Below are 7,893 nucleotides of genomic sequence, written 5' to 3' on the forward strand. Positions count from 1 at the left end.
GGAAAGGGATAATTGCTCTTAAGTGTAATATGGCTTACTTAAACCTCCTTGTAGATGGTCCAAAGTCTGTAGAAATGTACACATGGAAAAGCTGAACCGGAATAATATCTGCCGGCCCTCTCCCAACCTCCATGAGTCTGAAGTCCCAAGAGTCAAAGACTGTTGGACAATTCTTGGGGCTGTAGTGAGGAGGAGGAGTGGACAGGGGAAATCACTTTCACGACTGCACTGTTAATCTGGATGCTCTCCAATGTGAGTATAGCTCATTGAAATCAGTAGGGCTTATTTCTAAGAAATTGTGTGTAGGATGGAGTTTTGGGAATCCCAAACCACCACCAAAGAAAGGTTAAATTTTAATCCATGTAAAGATTTACTTAATTCTTCATGCAGATTATAAATTAAAACTTGCAACCCTGGAATTATAATCTGAATCCCCTGGTTCCCTTGAGCTGGGGTATTAATTACATGCAGAGGAGTAACAATTAATTAATCAATCCCATGCAGAGGTCATACAAATACAATCATCAGATAATAATAGCTACATTTTATGTCTACTTCGCAAATATTTTGATCAGAGAGAGAGTAATAGGCTGTGGTACAAAGGCATCATCTCATACTGCATGGGAGGAGGCAATGGTAAGACCCTCCTGTATTCTACCAAAGAAAACCACAGGGCTCAGTGGGCTCCAGGAGTCGAAATGAACCCAACGGCACACTTTACCTTTACAAGTGACAGAAAGTCAGTCCAGATCCTAGCATGTATTTTTCCACCTCAGCCTAGATCAGTCTCAGGAAGTCAACATAAGCTGTGGCTCCAAATTACAGCAGTTGCATTTGGCTGCATTTCTTGTTATTAGACCCAGCCCTTGAGTTTCTATGAATTTACCAACATACCTGTGGTTGATTAGACAAGTCCAGACATCGGGTTTAGATGAACTTTCAAAGCAAGTATATATATTCCCCTGCCCCTCTGCTAAACTAGTTTAATCTCTGTCCACCAACAGGCAAACCAAGACCCCAGTTATATCTCTCTGTTGGATCCATTCTAAAGGTAAAGTGTGCTGTCAAGTCAATTTCGACTCCTGGTGCCCACAGAGCCCTGTGGTTGTCTTTGGTGGAATGCAGGAGGGGTTTACCATTGCCATCTCCCATGCAGTATGAGATGATGCCTTTCGGCATCTTCTGATATCACTGCTAAAAGAGGGATGCTACATCTCAGCCTTCCTTCTCTGTCTGTGAAGTCTGAGGTAGGCATCTTCAGCAAGGTCTGCCTTGAACCGAATTCTCATCTCAAGAGAGATTTTGTAAAAAATAAATCAAAAAGGACACTCCAAATTATCAAGCACCTAAAATTGTTGGGGTTTTTTTTTTTTAGTTTAGACTCAACTAAAGGGCAGAACATGATCAATGTTTCTAAAATTGTTATGCTGTAGGGGGAAAAATGTGAATGGAGAGATATTTCTCTCCCTCCCTCAAAGCCATAGAACTTGGGGTGATCCAATACATTGATTGACAGTATGTTTAGGAGAGAAAATAGAAAAAATAGCAATAGCAATAGCAATAGCACTTACATTTATATACCGCTCTATAGCCGGAGCTCTCTAAGCGGTTTACAATAATTTAGCATATTGCCCCCAACATTCTGGGTACTCATTTTACCGACCTCAGAAGGATGGAAGGCTGAGTCAACCTTGAGCCCCTGGTCAGGATCGAACTTGTAACCTTCTGGTTACAGGGCGGCAGTTTTACCACTGCGCCACCAGGGGCTCAAAAAATGTCACACAATGGATATAGAGGCATCTTTGGAATTGTTTCTTTATTTTTAGCAGGGGGAGAGCAACTGTTCCTTTTCTACCCAGCATAATCACTGTATTCTTTTATAGATTGGGAGCCATGTAGGAGGAGCAGGGGTTCACATACCACGCAGCAAGATGCCTCTGTAATCCACCTCCTTGTTCCCAATGAGAATAGCAGTGGGTGTGTGAGAACACACCCGCCTCCCTGCCTTCAAAAGCCACACTGGAAGGGTTTAAAGTGCCATGGAAGTAGCAAATGCACCAGTTGCTTAGACAGGCAGCTTGCTGTATGGTGTGTGAGCCAGGGAGCCATTTTCTCACTCCTTCCTTTTGCTATGTAAACTGCTTGATGAACTTTTATGTTGCAGAGTGCTAATTAATTTACAAAGACCAGACGTGCTAAGTGTTTTGCTTTGATCTAGCAAGATCAGCTCTTTGATTGCCAATGATGATTTTTAAGAAATGCAAGTGAAAGAAAGTATATTGAACCACTAAATACTCTTCCCAGTTTTCAGAATAACATCCATGGTTTGGATTTTCCCTATCTGTTTTATATCTTTCGTGCCAGATCCTCCTAATAACCCCTGCTAACTGGGCAAAGAGGCACCTTTTACCGTGGTGATTATCTTTATTTAGCAGGGGGAGAGTAACTGGCCCTATCCACCCCCAGCACAGTACTTCCAGTGACTGTTGTTGGTGTGTGTCTTATGTTTCTTTTTAGAATGTGAGCCCTTTGGGGGACAGGGAGCGATCGTTTGTTGTTATTTCTCTTTGTAAACCGCCCTGAGCCATTTTTGGAGGGGCGGTATAGAAATCGAATTAATAATAATAATAATAATTATAATTATTATTATTATTATTATTATTTATCTTACACCCTAGACCCAAAGTGAGTTACAGACAACCTCCCCTCAGTCCGGTGTCCTGATGATTAAGCAAGGAGAACAGTTCTAGCAAAACAGAAAATCAGCAGCAGTATAGCCCAGAGGGTTCAGCATTACAGAATGCAGAGGTAATGAACTCATTTACTTCACAGCAGTACTGTGTATTCTAGACACATTATTCTCCACTTGTCTAATTTGTTCTACAGGTAGCAAAGGCACTTCTTCTCCTTAGTTCAAGGGAAATTTGTCATGCTCCTTCCCATAATGTCTTCAGCCCTGCTGTACAGCGATCAGAAGAGCCTTGCCGTTCTCATCCTGGAGGATCCCCAGTGAGATGGATTATGGATGCCCATGGGCATGTTTTCTCCTGTGTTAAACCAAACGTACTTGTTCCCAAATATCCTTAGCTGAAAGAGGAGCAGCCACAGAGGACGTGGAGAAGCACAGCACAGACTGTTGTGTTTGAGTCACCCCATCCCCTCCGCTTCCCAATGTGTTGATGCCCATAACAGTACAGGAAACGAAATATGTCCATTCTCTTCTTAAAGTGCATCCAATATGCTTAGACACACACTTGAGCATAATTATATACCCTCCCCCAAATTTAGAAGCAAGAAACATAATAAGCTTCATCCTTCCTCTATCGTTTTGGGACCCATAGTTAGTACAAACTCAGTAACACTTGGAACAGGGAGGGAAGTTGAACCCTGCCTGCTGTGTTCTCCATGTTAAAGTAGCTGCCAGGAATGGTGCACAGAGCCCATGCACACACCCTTTGGTCTCCCTTGATTTAAATAAAACACCCCCCTCCTCTCCAGGGGCAGGATGAGATTTGTTTTTGTTTCAATCTTTGCTTTTGTTTCCACTCCCATGAGGGTGAGATGGTCACCTCAGCGGCAGGTGGGAAGAGGGACGCAGAGGGTGGATCATCACCTCTCAGTCCCCACAGGTGCCACCTTATTTATTTCTTTTATTTATTTAACATATTTATATACCACTCACTACTGAAGTCTCTAGGCAGTTTACAGCAATAAAACAAACCAAGAAGTTTTAAAACAAAACATATAACAAGTTCAAATTAAAATACCCATAAAACTACACAAAAGCGAAAAAGCTTGGCTGAAGAGAGGTATCTTTAGTTGTTTGCTGCCAATGCCCTTCCTCACTCCACAGGGGCATGGTGTTCATTTTCTCATCCACATCCCCTGGGGCGTGCCTCTTCCTTCCCTCCCTACCCCACAGCATGAACTAGGAATTCCCCTGCCCCCACTGCCTGGTTTGGGACATAGTTTGAGAGTGCTCATGTGCTGCCGTAACCATGGCAGCATGGCCTGAGAACACCGAGCACCCACCCACATGTCCTTCACCTCCAGCAACAAAATGCTTTGGACTACATGCTTCTTGCACACCAACCCTCCCCTCGGCCTCTCTTGTCTCTAACACCAGAAGAGTTCACCTCATTTCCTGTTGTATTTTATCATGTTTACTGCTCACCTACTATAACATGGAACTAAAAACCATATATATTTAGTTAATCTTTATTTGTTTCTGTGCTCCAAATTGTCATCCCCTGAAGCTGCCTCTCCCCATTTTTCTTTTTTTTATAACAAAAAAGTCAGTTGGGGTTCTTACATGTGCATTTGAATGTCATATCTAGTTAGGTCCCAAGCTGCAACCTTTGGCCATGTAAATGTGCTTTTGGAGCAACGGGGAAAACCTTTGCTTCAGCATCGAGATGCCAACTGTTGGCACTCTTTCCTTTTGTTGTTGTTGTTTCCTTCTTCCACGCTTTGCCCTTCAGTGCTCTCTCCTAGAACCTCCAGGCACTATGATAATTGATTGTCCACCAAGCTGTATCACTTCCTCCTTCAGATCTGCAGAAACACACTGCTGCCTGTGGTTAACAAATGAGCTTAGGTGTCTCATCAGCCACCTTTTCCCTGGAAAGGCACATACACAGATAAGGTGGATGGGGAGTTTTCCCAAGCTGAAAAAAGAGGGTCGATGTCAATGAGTTCCTCTTATTGTAATACAGGTAACAGGGATGGAACTTTCCATCAGAGGCCAATTCAGATGAACACTGGGTGAGCATATGGTTTTGATGCACAAGCCAGGTTTTGAAGTTCCAACTGTTGCAAGTCTGTTGGGAAAGAGTCAGACCTGTGTGTTACCTATCCTCAGATTCTTTCTCCCAGATGCATGCAATGGAAGAATAATTCTCTCTGCAGACTCAGCAGTTGCATTCTGAATTGATTGCACAAGAAACTTGATACACTGCACGTACAAACACACACATACACACAAACCATGTTACAGAGGATTCTACTTCCTGCTAGACATCCAGCAAGAGGACTGGGATAATTCTTCATCCCAAGGTACCCTGACTGTGAGACTGATTTTTGCCTTACAAGAAAAATAATTCCACATGCTTTTATAAAATGTAACTTAGACTGGACAGGGTACAGGAGGTGAAATCATGGCATATTTTTCAAACAGTTCTCCTTTGAGCTTCACTTGTATACTGGGTTTCGCACACAAAGTGCCTGTTTTCAACTCCCTGAAATATTTGGAGTAAAGAGTACCTCTGTGTATGCCTAGAGTACTCCTTTCTTTATCATTGTGCCCCATACATCTGGCAAAAGGGGGCAGCACTTTCTGGTCAGAAAGTATGGCTTCCAGAAAGCTTTGAGCTCTACTGCCTTTCTTAGTTTAGAAGCAAAAATAGATCTCCCAGGAGTGCATTTAGTCTCAGGGTAAGTCCACCACCTGCAGTGATTAATTCTCTTGTAGCTGCACATTTATTATTTCATTAGCAATATAATTCCATGTGATTAAGTGTTCTAGTGGCAGGTGGGGTCTGTTGCAGTTCATCCCTGGCTTTCTATAAATAACACCTAAAATGATGCTATTGCAGAAGAGGCAGCTTTGCTCCTGCTTTCACAGCTAAAACAAAAAGGTCTTTCAAAGATTCTCAGACATATTTCAACACATATAGTTTATTGTTGCAGCTTTTTGTATGTATGTCTACTGGTATAATATACAAATACGACAACGAATATTTATACAATGAATATTTACATACGATGAATATTTATATATTGCTTTATATACCCCACAAGTGCAGTTATGGGGCTACTCCATTCTTCCCTATGGAGAAAAACCTTAAAGCCACTTGTGGGGTGCTGGAGTGGCCCAGAGTGAGTGGTGGTGTAGTGCACAGATGGTGCCAACCACCCCCATGGGTTGCTAACCCATGGAGTACTGGATTTTGTTGTTTCTGAGGTGTTCTGAGTGTAGATTCTTTGGTAGCATATAGGATTTTCAATGACAAACCATGAATCCACTCTCATTTGCTAACCTTAAAGACACTGTGGGGCGATTCTCATGACCAACAAAAATCGGGCTAGGAGAGCCTAGCCTGACTTTTGTTGGTCGTAAGAACCACCGGGCTCGCAGCCGAGCCCAGTGGTTCTTGAGCGGGTAACCCACTCAAGAACCCCTGATAAAAAGCAGGTTTGTGGAGCGAGCGCTCCAGAAAACCTGCTTTTTAGGCTCATGAGTAGCCATGGCGCGGCTTCGCGGCGCACCTACTCTTGAAGAGAACCCCAGCCGGGAGGTGAAAAGCCGCCTCCCGGCTCCGGGGGTCTCCCCAGAATGCCCTGCATGCTCATACAGGGCATACTGGGGCTTGCAGGGGCCGCGTGGCCCCCACTCCCCCCACCCCCGCCAGCTCCTTCACGGAGCCAGCCATTGTATGGGTGGCCGATGCGGCCACCCAGGGCTCCCTGCCCGCTCGTGAGCGGGGAGAGCGGGCTTAGCCTGCTCTTCCTGCTCACCAGTAAAAACCGGGTCTCACTGATCGTGAGACCCGGTCCATACACTTCAAAAATCACTTAAAAACCAGCCCATTGCCCAATTCCTTTCAAATAATTCTGATAGCTTCCTTGCCCCCCTTGGGCACTACCACCCACCACACTCCACTCTAGGACACCCCTTTCTCCCCGATGTGAAGCTATACATTTGCTGCAATCCTCATTATTCCCTATGAGGAAATCAAAAGTACTTTTAAAATTCACCAATAATTGGAGGAGTGTCCGGTTGCCTTGGTGTTTTGGGGGTGGTAGGCACCCCTGGGTGCCTACCACTCACCCCACTTTTGTGCCCCTAGGTGTTCCACAATAGGGGATAATGGGCTGGTTTGGGTCCCATTATACTCTATGAGAAAAATAATTAAAATATTTCAAATTTTCATAAAAAATTGTAGGGGTGTCTGATTGCTTCAGGATTTGGGTGGTTATTGGCACCCATGGGTGCTCCACAATAGGGAATAATGGGCTGGTTCAAATCCCATTATACTCTATGAGAAAAAATAAAAATAAATTTCAAAAATTCATTAAAAATCGTACGTGTGTCCGATTGCTTTGGGCTTTGGGTGGCAGGTACCCATGGGTGCCAGCTACCACCCCACCCACTTTTGGAGGTTTGAATCAGCTCAAACCAGTTCAAATCAAACCACCCCCAGTTTGGTTCGAATTTGAACCTGCAGCTTGAACCTGATGGTTGGTTTGGTTCGAATTCAAACCATTGAACCACTCCGGTTCGAATTCGAACTAGTTTGCACATCCCTACTGTCCTCCATGAATTTGTCTAAGCCGCTTTTAAAGGCATCCAAGCTGGTGGTCATCACCACATCCCATGGCAAATAATTTAATATATTAATAATGTGCTGTGTGAAAAAGTACTTCCTCTTGTCGGTCCTAAATTTCCCAACTTCAGTTTCATGGGATGAGTCCTGGTTCTAGTGTTGTGAGAGAGGGAGAAAAAATTATCTCTGACCACTCTTTCCCTCCATGCATAATTTTATACACCTCAATCATGTCTCCCCTTAGTTGCCTCTTTTCTAAAATAAAGAGTCCCAGATGCTGTAGCCTAGCCTCATAAGGGAAGTGATCCAGGCCCCTAATCATCTTGGTTGTCCTCTTCTGAACTTTTCCCAGTTCTGCAATATCCTTCTTAAGATATGGTGACCAAAACTGTACATAGCACTCCAGATGTGTTTGTACGATAGATTTGTATAAGAGCATGATAATATCAGCATTTTTATTTTCAGTCCCCGGCCCAAGATCTCTCTTCTTGTCAGTCACCATCAGCGTATATGTGAAGTTGGTTTTTTTTTTACCCCAATATGCATCATTTTACACTTGCTTCCATTG

At 43.7% G+C, this 7,893-nt stretch overlaps 1 long non-coding RNA gene across 1 annotated transcript; it reads left to right on the top strand.

Annotated features, from left to right (window-relative positions):
• Positions 1-69: 69 nt before the first annotated feature.
• LOC128324707 (uncharacterized) lies at positions 70-4,173 on the top strand. The gene is made up of 3 exons (XR_008307051.1): positions 70-252; positions 2,679-2,808; positions 2,887-4,173. It is a non-coding gene; the product is annotated as an uncharacterized LOC128324707 (long non-coding RNA).
• The last annotated feature ends 3,720 nt before the right edge of the window (positions 4,174-7,893 follow it).

Source organism: Hemicordylus capensis, chromosome 4 (assembly GCF_027244095.1).
Source record: "Hemicordylus capensis ecotype Gifberg chromosome 4, rHemCap1.1.pri, whole genome shotgun sequence".
In the NCBI taxonomy this organism is placed as follows: Eukaryota; Metazoa; Chordata; class Lepidosauria; order Squamata; family Cordylidae; genus Hemicordylus; species Hemicordylus capensis.